The 22994-nt window shown below is 47.1% G+C and overlaps 1 long non-coding RNA gene across 1 annotated transcript in view; it reads left to right on the forward strand.

Moving 5' to 3' along the window:
* LOC311220794 overlaps window positions 1–22994 on the forward strand; it is a 40131-nt gene that overhangs the window by 961 nt on the left and 16176 nt on the right. The window contains exons 2-8 of the long non-coding RNA XR_014619253.1: window positions 873–1824; window positions 2644–2743; window positions 2969–4315; window positions 4504–5539; window positions 17519–17942; window positions 19307–19384; window positions 20036–20243. This is a non-coding gene — a long non-coding RNA (uncharacterized lncRNA). The remainder of the gene's footprint in view (window positions 1–872; window positions 1825–2643; window positions 2744–2968; window positions 4316–4503; window positions 5540–17518; window positions 17943–19306; window positions 19385–20035; window positions 20244–22994) is intronic.

A 22994-nucleotide genomic window follows, 5' to 3' on the forward strand; every position in this document is an offset into this window, starting at 1 on the left:
TTTCTTTCGCCCTTCGTTATTAATCACTCCGGCTTGTGCTAGCCTCAGCACCAGGTTCCTACCAACACCTCCTCTTATGCTTTGGGTCCCTAACAAGCAGTCGTTTGTCTGCTCCGAGGCCTTTTGGTAAATTTTACATTGTTTTCCCTGCAAAGATAATTTTACGAAGAGTTGCAGCGTTGCGCGCGCTCAAAGGTCATGGGAACCTCTCGCTAAGATTAGCCCAACTTCTTCTTATCAATGGCTTTAAGTGGCGTTAGCATTTTAAAAGGAGTGCTGTGTGAGCGTTAAAAGCCATTTTTTTTTTTTTCTTTCCCCAGTACACGTTGAAAAGCACTTTTATCCCATGCCTAGGGCTGGGCGCTAAATGGAGCCCTATCACCATGGGCTGATGTTTTCTATTCAGAGCCCCACAGAGAACGCTTTGTTCGAGGGAGAGCCGAGCTGCAGAGGTTGTTGGAACAATTTCATAAGCATAAAAGTTATGGCAAGGTGTCTACCCGGAGCTGTAGGGTGGAAGGGAAACCCTACAACACAGGCTGCTAAGGAAACGAGCTTTACGTTGCTCAGCTCTAAGAACGGAGGAAAAAAAACCTCTAAATTAAGGTGTCGTCGCCCTTCCCTTTGCTCAGTTTGTCAATACTGGGGTAGAAAACGTCGTGTTGTACATACAGGGAATCACATCCTGAATTTCTGAAGGGATTTACTGCTGAGCTAAGGCCCTCCAGCATCCTGCTCCGACACGGACATCGTGGCAGTGATGCTGTAGGGACACAGCCGCGTGTTTTTCTCAAAGCTGGGAGCCGAGCCTCTCACCAGAATGGATCTGATTTCGTAAACAGCCGCTTTTCTTTTTCTTTTCTTTTTTTCAGAACGCGTTGTCCTTATGGAGAGACGGATTTGTGCTGGGACCTGCTGCCCCGAGGCGCTGCATCCCCTACAAACCAAACCCCGTGGTCATCCTTGGCACGGAGACTCCCTTCTGACCGACCCGAGCCCTGCGGACTTCCAGCTAAGTGCCTTTCTATGGATATTGTGGGCTAAGTGCTTTACTCGGAGGCTTTTCTGTTCCCCCGAGGGCTTCATTGGCATGCCCGGGCCACAGGCTGTTCTCACACTTGCCCAGCTCTCAGAAAGAGGAGGAATAAACTCAGAGAGACGCTGCAGGGGATTAAAGCACCGGGTGATTTCTGAGAACTCCCCTCTGCCGCGATGACAAATAACCCGACACAACTGGAGAGGGACAAAGCTGTCCCCCGAGTAGGATCAGGGCTGGCTAGCACAGCAGGAAGAGCTCGATGGGATTCTTTGAGGTTTCTCTTTCTCTGAAAAAGAAGAGGCCATGCCTCAGCGAGTCCTTCTTACCAAGTGCTGCTCCCCTCTGAAACCTGGTTCACTCTGCCAAAGGCCTCTCCAACCAAGGAAAAGTTACCCAGTTCCTCTTTATTTCCCCCCATTATTCACAATCTGTTCTAGTTGGCTATTTTTTTTTGTCATTTGCCGTTGAGAAAGGCACCGTCTGGAGCCGAAGACATCCAAAAATGCAGATCTATCATCTCCCATGACTCTTCTCCCGTGTGGGATCGCTGATCAAAAAGGGCAATTAGCACCGCGATATGTCTCGCCTCACGAAAATTATGGGAGCTGATGGCGAAATTCTTCAGATTCCACAGGCGTGAAAGCTCTTCTTTAAAAGGAGAGGAGAGGTGATGCTGCACGAAGGAAATGCTCTGGGGTTGGAAACCTTTGCCCTTTTCGCCCACCCTGGTGCCTCCAGGTCCATTCCCTCACATCGTAGCACCTGGGGGATTTGCGTAGAGGAAGGTGAGGAGGTTTTGGTTGTGCTGTTTGGGTTTTTGTCCTTTTTTTTATCGGAGGTGGGGAGACGGAGAACGTGCCAGCCTCTGAAAACGCTGGAGTTCATTAGCCTGGTTGGTTTTGAGAGCGTGTCAGAGGGCGAGAATAACCAAACTCCTGCTGCAACACATACAAAAGCCCTGGGAAATTCAAGGCTGGGTAGACCTGAGGTCCTCCCTGCTCCCAAATTAAAATAGTCCAGGCAACAGCGCTGCCACTGCTTCTCTTCCAACACTTTTCTGCTCCATCACCCCGAAACGTGTGTGTGAGGCTCCTGCAGCCCCTCGGGTGCTCTCGCCGGGGCTGTGCTGCCAGCAGAATATTTTCTGCCCTCGGGAGGTTGGTGTTGACAGTGTTATATCTTTTGGCGGAGGCTGCTAACGACTTACACCGGAGCAAGTGTTGTATTTATTTTTAATCTCCATCCTCAATGAAGCCATTGTTGGGTACGTGACTGCTCAAAACGCGCAGCCCGAGCTTCGCTGTTAATTAACTCCAGGCAACGAAGGTAGGAAAGGATTTGCAACGGGAGTGGCTGTGGCAAAAACATGCTCCACAACAGAGTGGATGTGGAATAGTATTCTGCAGGGCTTATTTTTTTTTTTTCCACACAAATTTGTCTGCCTTATCAGGGAGCCTAATTATACCCCTGGAACTGATCAGGAGCGTTTGTCATCAGTATTTCTTTAATAAATACCAATGAGATAAATAGATGCAGTTTTCTACGCAACACCTGATCCAGCAGAAGCCGTGTGGAAGCGATGAGCAATCTGATTTTGTCTCCAGCTTTTCCACAGTTCCTCTTCGAGACCGGTGGGATGACGAGGTCTTTCCTGCGGCTTATGGGATCACTGGATGAGCTGAACTGGAGCTGTCTGTAAGAAGGGTAAGGCGCAGACATTATTTGATTTGTTCTTCTCAGGAAGAACATTTTGCTGATGTTCTGCTGGCTTTTCTTTGCCTGTCTGGAGCGGACATGGGGGCTGTAGTAAAATTAAGGGAACATTATGATTATGCCAAAGGTTTTTCCACTGGAAATGGTGGCAAATTGACAGCTTTTGGTCAAGAAGCCAACATTATAAATCAATGGTCATACTTTGTGTGTTGACAGTATCATTGGACCCTCGGACAGCCTCACCTGAGCATCTTCTTGCGTTGGAGGAAGGCACAGAGAGCGGGTAGGAAGCATCAAGCCCTGGTAGGCAGGAGCAGGCCAGCTGGTAGGAAACAGCAACACGGGGACTTCGGGAGCTGCAAGTCCCAACAAACACTGCAGCAGTGGCAACAATTCTGCTTTTGTTGAGGGCCATGCGAGTCTGTTTGTTTGGGCACGGGCTGTGGCCCTTTGTGTTAACAATACAAGCTTTTGTTTCAGCACAGCTTTCGAAGTCAGAAGGCAGCCTTGGTCCAGGTACTAAAGCCAATTTGCTTTTAATGAGGTTTAAAGGAGCAAATGGGGTCCTGGGAGCTCCCGTGCAGCCCTACACTGTTGGTAACACCGTTGAAGGTAACGTTGAACGGTAACACAGCTGCCCATGGCTTGTGCTTGTTGTCAGCAGCTGAATCTCTCCAGAAAAGGAGAATTTCAGTGGATATCAAGTCTGAATGTCCAAGCAATAATCCCCTGCAGCCTGGTCGTGCACCCCTCAGAGACGAGGTCCAAGCTTCTGCACTGGTGGGTCTTCCCTGAATGCCCTGTGATGAAGCCAGGGCTTCATTTCAGCCCTGAGGAGCCTAACAAACACCAAATGGCCATCAGTGTTCAAGGTTTTAAGGATTTCTTAGGTGAGAAGTGTTTGGAGATATCCAAATATCCCATCCTTGAGTGCTCTGGGGACTCCCAGGGTGAGGTGGAACAGATCTGTGAAGGCATCGGAGCGCTTCTGCAACGCGCCCTCCCTTTGGGTTTCATCTGGGAGCCAAAGCAGGGGACTTCCAAGCTCCAAGAAGCACGTTCCTGAGCTAAAATGAAGCTTGGAGGTGGACTGAGGACCAAGCTTCAGATGCAGGCAGGTTAAAAGAGGGTGTCCTGGCTGCTCCTGCTCCCAGGTACTTGTGCCAACGTCCCCAGCTCTGCCGCACGGGTGGTTAAGCTCCCACGGAGCAGCTGCTCAACAGCTGCAGCTTCCTCATCCCATATGAAAGAAACCCCCAAATCTCTGTGAAATTTCCAGGGGTTGAACAGCTGCTGCCTGAGCCAGGCTGTCTGTGCCATGTACACGGGGACGCTGTTGGTGGGGAAGAGGCAGGCCAGACAGCTGGGAGCTGTCATTCCTACAGCCGCTTACTTTTTCATCTGCCTTTACTCACGTCAGAGCCTTCTGAGTGCAAATTGGAGAGCGGAGAGGGCCTTTGGATTGCTTTTCCTTCCCTTTTTCTCACCCCAGCCCCGCGATCGCGGTGCGTCGTGGGAGCCAAAGCCTGTCACCAAAGGATTGATTTCGGGGGAGGCTTGTCGGTGGGTTTCATCTCGACTAACTTCTAGACATCCAAGCATCTCCAAAGCTCGTTACTGGGAATGCAGAGGAGCAGGGTCCTGCAAAAGTGCCACTCAGCTGAATTGGGTGGCAATTTTAGGAGCAGACAATTTGTTTTCTGAAGACTCTCAAATTCCTTTTTTTTTTTTTTTTTTTATTTCGGCTGCAGCTGGGACAGACCCCGGGATGGGCTGGATCTTCTGGGAAGGCCGAGGTGTCCTGCAGAGACGAGAAACTCTTGAGGGAGGAGAGCCACTAAAAATCAGGAAATTGGTTTGCATACTTTGAGAAACCCACGCGGAGCCATTTGCCAGAGGTTCTGGAGGGTGTTTAAAATATCCCCACATTAACAGGCTGTGGTGTGACCGACTGGCCAGCCGTGTTTGCCTGGGGAGAGGAAAGGTTTTATGCCCAGGACGTAGCGGGGAAAAGTCTGGGTCACCGGCAGGGTTTCGTTTACCTCAGTCAATAATGAAGTGGAGGATAAAATCCGTGGTATTGCTGGGATTTCGCCTAAAAATGCCTTGTGCAAAGACTTACTTTTATTTCCCGGCGTTTTGCATTCTCTCTGCATTTATAAAAATAAAACGAGTCATTAATCCTTAATCAAAACCAGTTCTTAATTCTCCTTTTTAATCAAATTTTGTTTCTGCCACGAATCCCTTATTCGTTCTCCAATGTTATTTCAGGTTAACCAAGAAACGAGGCGTTTTTCAGCCGTGGGAAGCAGAGGTGCTGGATGTGGTGATGCTGCAAAAGTGAAGACACGCGCTGAGGTCTTGTCGTCGTGGCACTGGGTTTTGATTGGCATTTTCCTGCTTCGTTTCTTGCTAAATGAGCCTCCTGTAGCAGACCATCGGTCTCTGTTCAGGTAACAAGAGGAATCACACCTTCTGGGAAGAGTTTTTCCTCCAGTGAGACAGCGGCAGGTCATTTATCTCTTTCTTTCGGTTGCTCTGATTGAAGTTGTAACTCTAGATGTGGTTTAAGCAAGATCAAAATGCATGAGTCCCCAAAATCCTTGGCCACGTGGAATCTTGTTCCTTTATCCCAGCCCTTCCTGCAGGTCTAATGGCTCCGAAGAGGTGGGATACGAGGAAAGAGGAGAGGCAGAGAGGTAGAAGGAAGACCTTGAGTTGAAGCTGTCATGCCAGGAAGGCCCCCGTAACCTTTGTGGCTTCCCCTGCAGCCTGAGCACAGCGTTGGTAAGCCTCTAAAAGCTCCACAAACAACACAAACTGGGATTTCTGCTTGCAGAATGGGATGTGGGACGTGTCTCCGAGGATGGCTGGAGGTCCCCAGAGCGGTGGGAGCTGGGCTGGCCCCCAGAAACTCTTGGGATGAGGCTGTTGGTGTGCTCCTGTGGAAGGCCCAGCAGCAAACAGGGCTGATCCTGCTTGCTACAGGGGGTTTGGCACCCCAAAACCCTCTCCTTGGCACAAAGAATAGAAATAAAAATGCCCCATGTTGTCCCCACGGCACAAACACCCTCAATGGGGGGACAGGACGCGCCATCTCCTGGCTGGTCCCGTTTGGGGACACGGCTGTGATGCCACCGGGGGTAAAAGGGGACGAGGCAAGGTGACAGCATCACTTTTGGCCCTTCCTTCCCCTGTTACTGGGTTGGTCCCGCTCTGGAGCAGGGGCTGGAGTCCAGAAAAATGCAAAGCAGGACCCGTCAGCGCGGGCCGGGCGAAGGTTTGTTGTTTTTTTTTTTTGTTGTCTCGTTTCAAGCAGCCCCTGCGAGCAACTGGTGTGCGCGAGGGGGTGGCAAGGGAGGAGGGGGGGGGGGTTGCCATGGCAAAAGGGGATTTGCAGGGAATGAATAGCTTGCTTTTTCTCCCGCGAAATGAATGGGTTGCTCAGACCTCCCCGCACATGAAGACTTGTAGGTGCTACGTTCGGCGGCAGAAACCGCGCGCGATATCCTCTCCACACCCCCCCCCCCCACAGCTTTACGTTTTACACAGGCCTCTTGATACAACTCAATCTTATTACGCACAAAAAAAGAAGTGATCTGGAGTGCAGATTGAGGCGGACAAAATGCTCCCAGTGGGATCTATCCGTGCCTCTTCCCCAGTCCCCTCCAACGACAGGGATTAGCGGCGATGTTTGCGCTGACTGGAACCGGGACATAAAGACCATGCTTCATTTCTTCCCATTCAGCTAATTCTTTACATTGCAGACACTACAGGAGCCATTTATGGTTGGTTTTGTGTGTTGTTTTTTTTTTTTTTTGCCTTTGTGAAAGTGGGTTAGGGCGGGAGGGGGAGGTGGGGGGGGGGGAGAAATCTACTGAGGATGCTGTTGGCGTCGCCAAAGAAAAGCCTCCTTTCAGGCGTCAGCCCCCAGCCCTCCTCTGCTGGGGATAAAAGAAGCCGCATCTCATGCCATGCCGTTTTTGCAGGCAGCGCTGCTTCAAGACGAGGCCCCTGATGCATTTGCAGAGCAACTTTTAAGAAAGAAAGTGGTTTAGGACGGTCGGTTTGACTTCCCAGATCAAGGGCCGTGGCTGTATCGGCGCAGGGGAGGGCTCGCTATCACTGTTGACCCATACCCTAAAAAAAAAAAAAAAAAAACACAATACGGCATCAAATGTAGGTTTTTATTTTTATTTATCTTTTCTGGGAGACTTTGGGGAGTCGGGACGTGACCACGTGGGAAGGGTTTGGCCAAGACCCCAGGGAAAATAGTTTTGCCAGCCACCGTTCTCGCTCGTACGTGCCAATTGACAGCGCTTGTGTTTTCCTCCCAGTTGGAAGAAAACTTCTCTGGCGGCCCCAAAAACACTTGTGGGACAAGATTTGTGTATAGACGCCAGAAGATAACTTGGTTCTGAGCAGATTTGTGCCATGACCTTGGCTTGTCTTGGGAGGGTGAGCGAGGCAACGTCAGCCGGAGCATCTCCGGGGGCATGGGATGGGAGAAGGGACAGCAATAATATGGCCAAAACGCCTCCTGGCTGACCCGGGGACAGGCTTTATCTGCTCCAGAGCCGTGCATCGATCTTGCCTCCGCAGACAAGCTGTGCTGACTCACTGCGGGTTCGGGAGAGGTTACGGGGTGAAATTGAGGCTTGTGAGATGGAAGGAAGGGCTCATAAATCTTTGCGGGTTGGAGGGCAGGCAGGGCTTTGTGTCACAGGCAGCGCTGGGACATGGTGACCCTCTCTGGCAAATACTGTACAAGGAAAAGCTACAGAGCAAACCACGGAGCTTCAAAACACGCATTGTGTTGGTTTATTTCCTCATTTAATTGCAAACTTTCAGTCTCGGAGAGGAGAGTTGCGTGGTGTGGGCACACCTCTTGTCATCATGGCTTGAAATTCGGCCCTTACAGTTACGGAGCGTAATCCACCCAAGGATTAACCTGGATTTGTGCAGACAGGAGAGGGAAAACTGACCTCGAATTGCCCCGTGCATCTCAGGTGACCCCAGCTAATGTGCCCCAAATGTGCGTGATATTGCATCCACGACGTCTCACCTCCGTTCTTGTCAGTAGGAGAGAGAAGAGATGAACCTGAGCCGTCCCGCGGGGAAATACAGCCTGGGCAAGGAGTTCACCACATGCTTTGTAGCGCGATCCTGCACGTGCTTGAAGTGGAGGATGAAGCCTGAGTACGTTTCTCTGCAGCACGGCGAAATATCCTAGGAATAGAAATATCCTAGGGCAAGAGCTGGTACGCGCTGCGTGGTGCTGGGCTCCTTCCAGCGAAGGGAAAATATGAAAGGTACCTCGGAAAAAAGCCGTGCTCATCCCAACAGATTCACCTGACGTTAATAAATAAGAACAGAGGAAGTCTGCTGTCGGATTCGGAGCTGTGTGTTGGCTCACCCCTCCCAGTCCTGTGCTGGGTGAACGATTTATCTCTCTAAACCTAAAGGATCGGGGATGAGAGGTGCATTTTGTTTCCACGGGATTGCCGTTGACTCAACTTCAGGTTTTCATTTGAAGTCTGAGACAAAGGTGGTTTTAGTTCCTTGCTGTCTAGCGTGAGTGATGCTCTGCCCTTGCAAAAATGTAACATCCTTGTAAAATTTAGTGTTTTCCTGCTTTATCATCTTCCTGGTCAATCCGTGCAAGGAAAGAGATCAAACATCTGTGCTTCTCCCGAACGGAAACCAGTCATATTTGAATGAATTCAAAGTGAGGTCAGCACGTACGTATTGCCATCTGTGTCATCTTCACCTTGCCGATAGGAGAATTAGACGGGATGAGAGATGTAGGATGGAAAAAATAAATGCAACTGTGACAGAACTACATTTCCCAAACTGGAAACACTGATGTCACTCTCATCCCATGTCTTTTTGGGAAGTTGGTATTTTACACGTGCCAGGAAAATCATTCATATCCTACCTCTACTGAATATGTTTCAACGCTGTGCTTAAGTTTATTGTTTGCAGTGTAACTTAACCTAATTCCCGTGCTCTTTGTGTTGTCTTTATAGTTAAAACCACGGTAAGGGTGGACTGATTTGCATGCTTTGATATTAGGAAATGTTCTGAACTGCCAAGATGGGTCTTCAAAGAAGACCCAAAATGGGTCTTCAAAGGCAGGTTGGAGATCAAAACCCCCTTTAGACTTTCTGTTGTGAAAGCAGCCAGCATCACACCACGCTACATCGTGGAAAACATTGTAGGACACGAGGAAACCCTTTCACTGACTGCTGTCGTCACGAAACGTCGTACAGATGGAGCTGAAGGTGACTTTAGGTCTTGTTGTGTCTTTGGCCAGATGGATGGACTCCATCCTACCCCATTTTCAATTTTTCAGTGGCCATATCACTCTATTATTTTTTTTTTTTTATTAGTGAGAATTGCTTAATAATGCCAGGAAGCCAGCTAACAGTTGGCTCCAGGTGGATTACCTCAGTTATCAATTAACCCTAAGGGGTGAGTCAGAGCTTTCACTTTCATCTAGAAGCTCCCTTTCCTCATCACCCAATTCATGCAACGACGCAGCTGCCGTGGGTACCTGCGAGAACTTGGCCAGAGGAGGAAACTCACAGACAATTAATTGCTCCATCACCAACTGCTGAAACTCTCGTAACTAATACGAACCAGGACATCCTCAGCAGCCCATAAATCACCGCTGCTTCCCACATCCAGTGTCTTATCTCAGCGTAAAGCAGCTCTCCACTCCCTAGTGTAGTTTGTCTGCAGGTTTCCTTTCTATCTGAGGCCATCTTCAGAATTAGCACCGAAAGATGCAGCTCACCTGCAAGGGGGAGTGCTGGTAGGTCGTTTCTGAGCAGATCTGCGATTAATTACTAAATTCTTCCAAATGAGAAGAGTTTCTCAAATGCTGCTTTGTTTCAGAAATCCAAAAGCAATCAAAAAACTCTGAAAAATAATAAAAATAATAAAAAAACACTGAAGATGTGACATGACAAGTGCACCTCATCACACGCCTCTGGATGCAGGAACACCACTGGGCTCACCAAGCTCAGTGCAATGTGTTCGGCTGTCGTTTCAGCTCAGGTATCGAGGTGGAAAATGGGAAGTAAAGATAACCCCGTAGGAAAACCACCACCCAAGTTCAACAATTTCACATTGGTTCCTGCATGGATGAGGGCCCTAACCACAGGGACAAGTGTTCTTAGGGCTAATAGAGAGTGCAATCACACCTGGTGCTAATTAATTCATCAGCTGGGAGGTTAATGAATGAGGTTGTAGCCCCCTTAACATTGCAATGGGTTGGACAATGGGGTGAGAGATGTAGGGGAGCAGAAGGAGGTTGGGTGATGGAGAAGCAGGACCTTCGAGCCATGCAATCGCTTAGAAGTTGGTCTTTTGCCTTTACTTCTAGATGAAATATCTAATTTTGGAGGAAAAAAAAATAATAAGGTAGATGTTGGAGATGTAGAGAGGAGAAGAAGCTGTCTGGGTGTCTGCTCATTTGGTTCTGGTGGGATTTTGTTGTTTCTTCCATAAAAAGAGGAATATAGAGGCATTGATGATTTTTTTCTCTCCCTTTTTAGAGACTGATTGAAGAATGTTGTACTCATAGATGAGCAAAGGGACTTCCCTTTTTTGGGGATATTACTCTGTGCAGTTACTAAACTGGCTCGAGACATGTTTTCTGTCTAAAGGTGTTCAATGAAACTGTTGGAGCGGTGATGGAATTTGGAAGAACAGCATTTAGGAAACAAGTTACTGTGAATTATTCACTTATTTATTTTCTTAATGCTTGTCTGCCTATTCTAACAGTGTCTTTTTTCTTCGTTTGCTTTGCTTTATGCATCTATATGTTGTTCCCAGAGAACATTTGATTTCCTTGGATGGAAATAAGGAAGGAATACTTAAATTATTAATTTTAAACAAATGTTGGGGGAAGCGATTTTTTTTATTACTCTAATGTGAATACTTCTAATCTTCAAACCTATGGTTCACTTCTCAAATTTTCCCTTTATCACTTAAAGTGATTCTTACTGTCGGTGTAAATGTATTTAGAATAAGCTTTGATTTTTCAAGTCAATTCATGAAAATATGTACGTGTGAGCCTCAAGCTATTGTTCATCTTAACTGCAATGTTAGTGGAATAATAATTTGATTTTTTTTTTTAATTGAAATATATTTACAAAACCAGATTTATCCTTGCGCTGGGATAGGAACGAAGACAACAGATTCCAGAAGTTTTACAGAACTGAAGAGCTGGGGCTTTTTGAAGATAAAACATGAGCTCATTTCCTCGTTCAGGGTCCCAGGAGCACTGCACGTTACCAAATCTCTCGGCGTGCAGCGATCTGCGTACAAACCATCCATCTCTGAGCATTTGGGGAGTTAAGGCACACCCTTGCGTGAAATCCTTTGCATGTTTTTCCTGTTTTGCAGCATTGTGTTATTAGATACAAATTCTATTTGCAGTATAGCAGTCTTTGATCTCTTCTTTATTGTGTAGGTGAGCGGTGTCTCACCATCTCACTTTCCTGCTGAAGAAGGAAAGTATTTGGTACAAGTTAGTCATAGTTGCTAGATAGAGAGCTTAAGGAGTTGACTTGATGATCCTTATGGATCCCTTCCAACTCAGGATATTCTATGATTCTTAAGGAAGTAATCAACCTATTCCTTTTTTCTCTATTTTTTTATTTTATTATTTTTTTAATGCAGGAACGAACCTCTTCTTGAACTCATTTGCCTAGGTATCTTCTTGCATAGTGATTTTTATGTTGGGACAACCCCTCTGGAAATGCTCTCCTCCTTTTCCTGGTTGTAGACGAGATGCTTCCTATGGAGACACCTAGATCAAGGTGGAACAACATTTCCCATCAGCGTCCTCTTCCCAAAGGTGTTTGAGACCTGAAGCAGAACTTGAGGGTCCCATTTCAATGCACAATACTTACATAACAGTTTAAGCACAGTGGCTGCTTAGATTTTTAGTTTTCCTGATGAGATGCAAACCCAAAGTCCTTGTGTTTCCTGGAGGTCCCAAAGTGCTTTTCTCCCTCTTACCTTCACCTCTCATTTCTTCCTTCTAGTTTCAGATGATGGTGAATTCCTTTGGTTTCCTTCTTCTAAAATACAGCAGAATTAAGGCTTGTTTTTAACCCAAGGGGCCACCCCTACTCTCCCTGGTAGGTGATCCTGTTTATCACTGTTTCTGTGGCAGCTTTTGGGCTCTGCAGATCACCCAGAGCCTGGTGATCTCTTTCTTAGTGGATGGTTTTGTTTTTCTTAGTGGATGGGGGCTCCAGGGAGTCTTCAGAGCTCCCAGGCCTGGGGTGATTGTCCAAATTCCCTTGGGATGGAGGTCCTTGAGAAGTTCCTCCTCTCCTGTTGATTAGCCAGACTGCTTGGAGAGGAGGTTTGGCTGCAAGCTGGGGTTGTCGGCAACATGAAAACAAGAAGATTTCTTCAGTATCAGCAAAACTAACTGGGAGCTGATGGTGATGCTCTGGAAAGCACAGGTTATCCCAAGGCATGGTGGCAGACAACGCAGCTGGAACCAGAGGGTGCCAGGAGAGCCCATCTCAGAAAACATATCATGGTTTGACTTATTTTTAACAGCTTAACTTAGCATGGGTGAAACCACTTGTGGTTTCCTGTTTTCATTATCTGGCTTTTCTATTGTTTGGCAAGGATGTTTTTTAGGGGCAGAGTCAAGCCTCTGGGCCCACTTGCTGCCTCTAACATAGGGCTTGGAGCTGCTGTGTGGGTACTGAGGGCACACGTGGGCTTTGTGGAAGGGGTTTGCATCCTATTTTGAGAAGTATCAGCGTTGCATGGCAAAGGAGCAGGTAAAGAAAATAGATCTTAGCCTCATCTTGTCACAAAGTCAAGTCTTTCATCGTTGATAGCCCACGTCTCATAGCTGGAGACTGTCGCTGATTTATAATGTTGCATAAAGAAAACGCCAAGTACCAGAGTAGACAAAACAGGAAGCCAAAATGTTCTTCAGATAAAACAACTATTAAGGAGCTGATGCGTGCTGGAGAGTCCTACAGGATGATGGTGCTTTCCCCAGAACTGTGGGAAAAAATAGACTTTCCCACTGGAAGATATAATTTAATCACTGAAATGGTCCAAGTTGCTCATCTACCTGCTTTTTAAACTATGTAAACTGTTCCTAGAGGTGACTGTAGGGAGAAATCCATCTGTCTTTCCCCCCCCAGCCCCAAGTTACACCCCCTGTTGGTACAACCATGGAAAATGGGAGGGATATCTGTGTTTCTCCTCGCTGAAATTTCATAGAATTAAAGGTTATTTGCCAGCCCAAGTGCACAAGGGAAAGGAATTTGCTCTTAATGGCCACCTGCACCAATTCTGCAGGAATTGAGGGTAATTTTGTGCTGTCTTCTTGTCTATGGGTTGGCTTACAAGCAGTTATCTGCCTCCAGGCTTTCCATGAAATGGGGATGTGAGAAGAAAAGGAAAAAACATAAAAGCAGAGGTGCTGTTCTCCTTGGAAAAGAGCCTCTGCTGCTGCAGGGCTGAGGATATGGATAGCTAACAGAGCCTTAACAATAGGATTTTTGGGCTGCTGCTGGGATGTGTCCCTATAACATCTAGAGGCCAGGAGGGACGGGCATGCTTTGGTCGTCCGTTCACTCCCAGCTCTGTCATCTGTCCAGCTCTTCCCAAAACACCTTCTCTTATTGCGGTGACATCACGGTGGGCCGCAAGGTGACCTTGTTCCCTAAAAACATCCGAGAGACCCTCGGCTCTTCAGTTCCTCTCATTAACGAGGAAAGCTTCTCGTTTTTATGGGCTGAACCCCGGAGGTCGGTACGGGTGAGCGGATTTCTGTCATGTTTCCCAGAGAGCTGGCTAATTTATAGCCCGGGATTTCTTCTATGAAAAGACGAAAGCCCTCGCGCTGTTTAAACGTTTAAAGTTTTTCAGGAAGCACTCGCTGCGGTGAGTGCTGATAGAGCTGCCTCACGCCTGGTGCCCTGGTTTATGTTCCGCGGGTGGTTGATTCGTGGTGGTGAGTTTGTGGTTTGTTTTTTTTTGTTTTTTTTTTTTTCTTCTTTCTCTAGATGCAAGGCAATTTCCTGAGCAAGCCTGAGGCTGAGTGTACGCCACGTGTTTCTCCAAAACCAGAGCTGGATGGCCTACCTACTTTGTCAGGTTGTTTGCTTTGAGCACGAGCTCTCCCCAGGCCGTGGGTGAGAGGAAGGTGGCACGGGAGCAGGTGAAGGGCCAGTATTCGCAGAAACACTTCAAAAAAAGACAGAATTAATTATCAGGGGTCTTAAAATCTTCTAACAAATGCTTCCCTGTGAAGCAAGAGTGTGCAGGCAGCACCAGGTGAGAGGGGGCTGATGCTTGGCCTACAAAGGCCTTGTGAACGAGCAGTGCTTTTCCTATAGCAGTTCTCAGCTGAACATGCTTGAAAATGCTTTTATTTATCTATCTTACTGCTCAGCAACAGTAAACACCGCCCCCTCTTCCTTCAAAACGGCTCACCAATGTTTATATCAAATATTTTTACCAGAAATAGATGTTCTTGAAAGCTTCATCCGCTTGAGCTGCCGCACCACCGTGAAAAGAATTTGGGGCTGGATGGGGAAGTTGGACTGTCCGGCCCTAAAAGCAGCAAACTCCTCCAGGAGTGATTTCTCTGCTCCTGCTTCCCTCTTTTCTGTGTTGGATGGATTAGCTGGATTTAGATGTCCACCTGGATGAGATGCTTAATACTGAGCCCGTGACATTTTCCTCCTGTGCACAGGCCGAGTGGCTGCACATCCCTAGAAGAAACTTTGTTTTTCTGTTTTTCTCAGAAGTTCACCGTTTGTCACTGCCAGTAAATGACGACAGGAACACCTGAGAGGTAGGAAGGAGAAAATGTGGTTTTCTTTCACAGAAAGACAAATTCGGGGAAACAGAAGAACAACAAACTGTAGACCTAAAAACTCGGACTCCCAGGGTCCTTTAAGATTTTCTCTCTCCCTACAAAGTGGCTTTAAACAAAAACCTACAAAACTTCAAGGGTGGCAGGGAGAACATTTCTGGCCAGCTCTGCCCACCAGCTTTCCTTCTGCATTTCGTATTATTTTGGTTTCTCTTAGATACGAGTTGCAATAGGCAGATTATGGGACAACAGCTGATACTGGGATTAAAGCTGGTAGAGATCAGAAATCAGAGCTGTGGGGCTGCAGATATTTCCTGCTGGAAATGCAGGAGGAACCCTGCCTTCATGTCCTTGTTTCATTTAAAACAAAAATCAAAGCTGACAATGCTTGGAAGAACTTAACCTTTTCAGGGCCTCTGCTGACACTGAGTGGGGAATAAAGTGAGGGTATGAAAAATGTGAACTCTAATGTATTTTTTTTTCCTTTTGCAGCCAGGAGGGATTCTCCGGGCATGCTCATCCCTTCCTAAGAAAAACGATAAACACAAGTGAAGTCATCTTCTAAAGTGCCCGTTATCTCCTCTGACTGCAAGAAACCTCTCGCTGACGCTTGTGTGTCAAACATCTAGCGGCCTAAGCTTAAGTGAGGTGACTGTGACTCGGTGACCTGCGAAATATTTATTTTTGCTCTTTTGTGGTGGACCACGGTGGTGTCTCCATCCTGCTGTGTCACCCCGTCTGGTGGTGTGATCGCTTCCACGACCTCCCAGGGGTTTCTTTCTTGGGGTCCCACGGGCTGGATTTTGGTAATGTCACAATTCCAGGGTTTTGTTTGAAATGACAACTGCTCCTCACCACAGTGGGGAAATTCTGTGGAGAACAAAACAAACGTGCCCCAGGCGTTCGGACGTCACAAGGGAACTGTTTCTGTCTTCTGATTTCTGTGATGTTTTAGAGGGCCTGACTCATTTTTCTTTGAACGCTTGGGATTAGAGAGCCCCTTCTCAGTTCAGTCTGTACAGCTCTGAATCTTGGCACTATGTCTGCAACAGCACAGAAACAAAATCCAGACAGTCAAGGACACTTGGATTTGTTTCCTAAATTCTGTCCTTCACAAGAGCCTGGCCCACAGGCAGGTGCTTCAGCTGGATCACAGTGCCTCAGCCTATGGATGCTTTAATCTGTGCTTTGGCAACAGAATTTCAAGCCTATTTTCTGCTCTGAGTCCTATTTCTGTCTGCTTTTTCATGTTCTCTGTCCCTTAAGAGACATCCCCAGGTGCTGGCAGTGCAGTGTGAGGCCCTTGTGACGTGCTGGATGCTCTCTGTGCTGCTCAAACCCCTGGCTGGAGGCATTTGGCTGCTCGGAGTGGGGTGCTGTGGGCTCGGGATGCTTTCTGGATGATCCTGCAGATGATGGATGGGGTCAGATGTGTAGGTTAGGAGTGACTGAGTCCATGAGTAACAGCCTACGTCATGCTGGGAAGACAGGAAGGGGAGAACTTGGCTTAATTTTAACCTGCAAATATGACTCTTGTGATTTTTCTGTGATCAGTCACAGCTAGGAACTGAATCTGGATAAAGTATTAAATCCAATTGTGTAACTGTGGACGTAACAGGTCCCTAAATATCTTCAGGCAGTTCATCCAGAGCAGCGCCGAGGTCCTCTTTCCTCTGAAGTAATTCCTGGGATGCTTTACACGTCAATGCAAGAGACTCAAGGAGCATCTTGGACCTCACTGAGGTTTGCCCAAAGGTCTCCTCTGCAAGCAGGTACCTTGAGACTTGCTTAGGGGCACGGCCAACCTTTAGACTCTCCTCTCTCTTCCAGGGCTCATAATTATGCTCATAACTGCTGTGCCAGCTGCCCTCTCACCCTCTTTACCCACAGAGAAAGGTGGGTATGCTGGATGTGTGCCTGGAGCAGGAGATGCCTCATCCCGACTTGGTGATGATCAGGAATTCACCCGGATGCTTTAATGATGAATTTTTTCTCAAAGCATGACATTAAGGTGTAATCTAGCCTACGTGGCCAACCGAGGAATTCAATTCAGCAGTGCAGAAGTTCCTCCTGCTGTTTTGGCTGGAATATGGGATTTTCTTGCCCGGAATATGAGATTTTCTTGCCCCAAGCCCCCCGTTCGACAGGTGCTTTGTGTCATCTGGAAATAGCTGCCTTTTAGCACGCGGCTCAAGGGGATTTCATGGGGAGCCCACGATTTGCTTTCAAGCTTGGCTTATGTGACGTTAAAAGCTGACTCCACATGTAATAAGCACTAATTTTATTAAAGCAGATTTCAGGGTGGGCTCTCCGACAGCAAATACCACTCTCACAAATACAGAGGAGGGTTTTTTTTGGGGGGGAAGGGTTTGTTCAGGGCTTAGTTATTGTTCCAAATGACGGTGCGTCCAACCTAACCCACGGTAATGAAGAAGAGATCGTGTCACCGAGCTGCTGTTGGTTGATAACAGAACAACCTGCCTTGGCAGCTGGCTTGCTCCGGATCAAGTCAAAGCAGGAATCTTGGCCCTGCTTCTGAAAACAGGATGCCAAGCGAGCCTTTTTTGGGTTTCGGTCGATTATGACTCCACCTGCAAAACATTCCCAACCTGGTATGTGCTTTTCCTGAGGTTGTCCTGATATGGTCAAATAGGATTGTGGTTCCCCCCACAAAACAGGAGGTGTTTTGCTTGCCCTCTCTTGCCATCTTTCTCTCCCTGATCTTTTTTTTTGTGAAAAGGCGGGGTAGAAAATATTAAGTCTGCTCAGAATAAAGATCATTTCCAGCTGCATGAGAGGAGCATTCTCGGCGGTGTCAAGAAAAAAGGATCTTAAACAACAAGATGCTTGATTTCTCCATTTAGCCCTTGTTACTTTCCTTGTTTTTGCAGAGGATCGGCCACTGCAGCATCCCTCGCAGCAAGCTGTGTGAATGCACCGGGAGCCAAGCACACCCCTCCCAGCGTTGTGTGGGATCGTGGCGTGAACTTCCTGATGTCATGCGGGAGCAGCAACACGTCCTTCATCTCCTGTGTCTCACACCAGCCCATCCAAACGGGTTTAATTAGCTGCGAGCGGAGCAAACTCTTGCAGAAATCGATTTGAACGTGCTTTGCGAAGTCAGGTATTCCCGGCAAGTGCTGCAGTTTCACAAAGTCACCCTCTCGTGTTTTGTAATCGCTCTCTGAAAGATCCAGAGAGGTGATGGAAACTGGGCATGTGGACAAATCCCTCACGCTGGAGACCCCAAGCAAAGGGAAGCGGGGAATTCTCTCTCCTTTCAGCTGCTGAGACTTTTCTCTCTCTCTCCCAGAGGTACTTCCTAAAAAGCTGAGCTGTTTCTCAAAGCTGATGTCAGTTCCACTGTGTGCAACAACCCAAGAATGACTACCAGCATCTGCTGTTCTTGCACGGATGCAGCAGTAGGCTTTCAAATGCAGATTTCAGATGTTGAACGTATCCAAACGAGCAAATTTTAAGCAAACCTCTACATCCAGCTATGATTCTTGTTTTATTCAGCCCAGATCTGCATGACACAAAAAACAGGGCACAAATTAATTCTCTCCAAAGATAGTTCTGTGCTCTAAGAGATGCTGCTTCAATATCTCTCTCGTGATGAAATGAGGATGCAAAGAAGTAACAGCACGCTGTGTAATGGAGGGAGCTGCGCACAGAGGCTTGCTAGGGTGGTCCCTTATTTTTAGGAGCTGGGAGGAATGAGGACTGGGGAGCCTGCGTGTTCAGCAGCAGCTTAGCAGGGAATTTGGGAGTTTTTTCAGTACTGCCCTGAGGGGGAGCAGGCATCTGCGGTGTGAGGTCTGCTGGAGGACGGCTTTGGGCGCTGGTAGCCCAGCTGGGCTCAGTCCTATCCATGTTGTGCATGGAAAAAAAAGCTTTCTAGGAAATGTGAGCAATTTATTAGCATGGATTATAGCTGGTTCAGTGCTTGAACTTGTTCTCTGGCTCTTTTATTTAAGGGTGTAGGTGCAACTTCTATGGTTCTTGCTTTGCAGTGCCTAGGTAGGAAGGGCAGGGAGTCCTAGATGCAGTGCCCACACGTGCTCCATCATCTCTCCAGTAGGTACAAGCTCAAAAAGTTCCCCTTTTGGGAATAGGGAGGGGGACAGAGCTGTCTTGCAGAGCTCCAAGTTCCCTTCTTTGTCCTTCTTCCAGTTCTTGAAGCTCGGGGAGTTTACTTTCCCACAAAGGCTCTTTCCCTCCTCTTAAAAATATTTACTCCGTGAAAATCCCTTCCAGGCTGTAAATGCTAATCCTCTCAGCTCGCAGTGATGCTGCGCTTGGCACTGAAACAGTAATTAAAAAAAAAAAAAAAAAAAAAAGTAGGCTTCCCAAATTCTGGGGGAAAGGAGGTCTTGCTTGCAGTTAAACTGATTGTCCTCTCAGTTGTCACTCGGAGGAGTGCTGCAGAATCGTCCTTGTGCATGAAATCCCAGTACAAGTCACTCCGAACAGCCGGGGATGTTTTCATTTTCCCCGAATCAAAGCGTTCGGGACTAGACAAAACAACCTGCCGGGAGACAGCGGCTACAGGCTCGCGCCGGGAGGCACCGGGCTTCTCGGAGGGGTGGTGGATATGGGAGCAGCTCTCAGGCTGGGTTAAATTACGCCTTGAATATTCAGGTAATTGTAATAAAAGTGGCTTCTACTGCTGATTTTAGGAGCTGAAGGGAGCAGCGCTGCGGAGAGAAAGCTTGCTGCGAAGTCGCCTGCCCCTTGGGGCCCAGCTCTGCTCTCCAGTAAGCGGGAGTGTTAATTAACATATCTTATTGTTTCCATTTCCCTGCTTTGCAGTGGTGCTCCCAGCCCGCATCAGGGGGAGCGTTTGCCCTGAAAAGGCTTTTCCAAGTCTCTGCCCTGGCACTTTTACGTGGGATTTCCAACCACAGCAGCTGCTGACAGCGGGGAGGTGGCCGGCCCTCGGCGCGTGCAGCAAGCAGCTGGTATTTCTGTCTCCCTCCCATTTCCAATTAATACGCTGTGCTGTTGTGTATCTGCAGCTTGGATGGATTCTGGTTTAGAAGTGTCTAACCCCACCTACACCCTGTTCACATCGACACCTACACCATTATGTCCCTGTTGCTGTTCTTTTTTTTTTCCAGTTTCATTAAGCACTGGATGCAAAAGGACCTCCCTGATGTTTATTTTTGAATCTTCTGCTTGATATTTTAATTCATTGCTTTCCAAACTTGGTTTGGGAGAGTGGATGTGAAAGAGGCAGACTGGGCACCGAAGTCCTATCTGCCATAATCTCTTTGATAAGGCACAAAAGCATGCAGTTGCACCTGTATTTTTGGAAAATACACCTGTTATTTATGTGTGGATACTAATTCATATATAATCTTTGATTCCTGGAAGTAGTTACAGCACCTTCCTTTCTTTTATTGCAGATCCTTAATTTCCCATAGGCTTACGTGCAGCTGGACATTGCCCAACATTCCTCTAAAATCTCTGTCTACATCGGATGCATGTTTTTCCAAGCCAAGCCATCTTCATTTTGCATGTCCAAATGGAAGTGAGAGTCTCGAGCAAGCACAGACCTTTCTGACATCCCAAGACATCCAGCAGACACGGAAAGCTGAGGCTTTGAGGTTGTAGGTAAGACCGTAGGAATTATGATGGGGGGAAAACTCAAACCCAGCCCAAGCAGGTGCTGCGTGGCCAGCCTCAGAAGGTCCGCAGTCATTTATAATTATCAGCAGTGAGGTTTGGCAAAAGCCACAAAGTGTTAGGCTTCAATTTGTGTGAAGCTTAACGGGAACTGAAGTCGCAAGTACGGACAAGAAGCTGCTCAAAGGTGTATTTATGGATTGTTGACTCACCTTGCTTGGGGTAAGCAAGGCACAGGCAAGATTTTGGGCTATTTATGCCTTGAGTTCTGTCATTTCTTTCCTCAGAGATAAATACCTAATAAGAAATAATTACTTTTATATAAGAAAAGGGGCAAGATTACTAAATAGCTGTGCAGAGCATGTAGGATACCAGGACTGTTCGTTGCTCTGCAGCACACCTCATGCAGCACATTAAAGCTGTTAAAGACTTGATAAGAAATTTTAAGGAAGGGGAGGAAGGGGAACACCTGAAGGATGTTTCTAAGCGCTGAACATGGCACTCTGGAAAAGAGAAGTGATGAGAAGTTGCAAAGCTCTCCAAGTTTATTTCCTGCTCCGGGAGAAGTCTGAGCTCACAGTAATGGCTAAACCAGTGGGAAATAGAAACTGTGGTGGCTTGTTGGTTTTTGTTGTTGTTGTTCTTTGGTTGCTTCAGTTTGTTTCAAAAAGGCTTTTCTTAAATCTCTATTTCTCTATGGAATTCTTTCATTTTTATTTATTTATTTATTTTTTTTTACCAAGCACAACTAAAAATAAGTTGTCTAAAACACTTCAAGAAAAAGTAATTCTGCTTTCTTCTGTAATGTTGCACACAGCACCAAAGAAAAAGTCAAAAATTGCAAAGGAAGGGGGGGCTAACCTGAATTTTTTTCTTTGGCTAACTTGAATAATCTGGAGGTTTGGTCTTCCAGAATTGCTAATGTCACGCACTGAAGCCCTTTATGGCTCTGGATGCTCCACGTATCCCTAAACTTTGTGGAACAAAAAGTGATATTTCAAGAAGATATCTAATGATATTGCAAGGAGTATGGTTCAGTTAATCTCAACACTTTATATATATATTATTTTTTTTTCTTCAATTTAAGTAAGCCTGTGTACCAGTTAAGTGCAAGGAATAGGTTGGCCCTAAAGGTCTTGGTTGCAGTGATTCAGTGCGAGGCGACAGCTTTCAATTCCTCTGGATTTTTATGGGATGAAAGTGAAAGCCAAAGATGATAGGATTAAGACTGGTTGGCTTCAGGTTGGGTTTGAAGCTAGCTCTCCAGCCCAGAGTTTCTTAGTACGTGCATTTTCTGAAGCCCTGATTTCTTAAATCCCCAAATTCCAGCGTGTGACTGTAGCGTTGCCAGGTCACGGGTTTCTTTCACAAGTCTCGCAATTCGCTGTGATGCTTTTTCTGAAGTTTGAGTTCTTCTGTTTGCGACAAACGCAAACAAATTATTAAATACATAAACAAAGCCTCTGGCTCTCTTTGCTGTGGGGGGGGGAAAAACCTTAACAATCATGACCAGAGCATAACCCGATGGTGTGAGTGGAGGGAAATGGCGTTCGGATCTGAGAGAGGGACTTGGAGCCCTTCCTCACCGAATCCTTTCACCCGGTGAGTATTGGTGTCGTTAATTCAGAAGATGCATGGGCAACCTACTCTGACTCAGAGATGGAGCATAATGAGGTCAGGGAGTCGTGCCAAACGTAGGTGTGTGCAATTTGGCAGCGAAGCTATGTGGTACAAAAAAAAAAGGAATGTGAAGTATTTTCCAGAGCCATTTTGGGAAGCGAGCAGGTAAAGGTTTTGACTCACTGAGGCTGGGGAAAGCCGAGGTCCTGCTGAACATCTCGCTCTGAGCAGATGCCAGCCCAATTTTCATCTGGTATGGAACAAGAAAGCTGCTGTACTTTGACACGGAGTACTTCTTCTTGGTGTTGTTTGTCTGGAGGCCCTGTCAGAACCAGATTTATTGCCCTCGATGCTGTGCAAACAGGTGGGAAGGTGTAACCTTTCCTTTTGGAGGACTGAGTGATACGGAGATCCAGATTTGACACAAACCGTGTGTATCCAGAGGTGACTAAAACGGCCTGCTTAAACTTAGGGAAAGGCCTGTGTACAGTGCGTGGGCAAACCCATCCATCACGCAGCTCTTGTGCTCTGCTTGTTGGCCTGAAATCGGAACGATGTGTTGGGGATGAGGAGGATTAGCAGTCCAGCAGTGATTCTCCATTTCTGTTCTTCTTTGATCCCGGTCTTAACACATTTCTGGGAGTTACAGTCTGGGCAGGAGCAAGGCCTTGGCCCCGGTACAAGGCTGACTCGATGGAGCCTTCCAGAGCAGCCTCCCAACTGTTTGCAGTTCAGCCTCATGTTTGGATTTGATCCACTGTAGAAGTAAGAGCCACCCAAGGAGATCTGATCTAATTTTAAACCTTCCAAGAACATTCAGAGGTTCTGACGGGGATTCTCCGTTGAGAGTTGAAGGAGAAGGAGAAAAATATATGCACAAGCTCCGTGGCCAGATAAATAAGATCCTAGCAGGGAAGGTTTGTCATGACATAAACACAGATGCTCCTTCACAGTTATATATTCACAGGGAATTTATGTCTGTCTGGTCATTTATGCAATCCCTAAAGCACTCCACAAAAGCAAAGGCAGCCAAGCAGGGTAAAGCAGAGCCGCCTGGTTAACTTGGCTCAAAATTACCTGGAGCAGTCCCAGAAACACGAGGAGAAGCTGATGAATGCC

The sequence above is a fragment of the Netta rufina genome, assembly GCF_964035555.1.
Source record: "Netta rufina genome assembly, chromosome: W".
Lineage (NCBI taxonomy): Eukaryota > Metazoa > Chordata > Aves > Anseriformes > Anatidae > Netta > Netta rufina.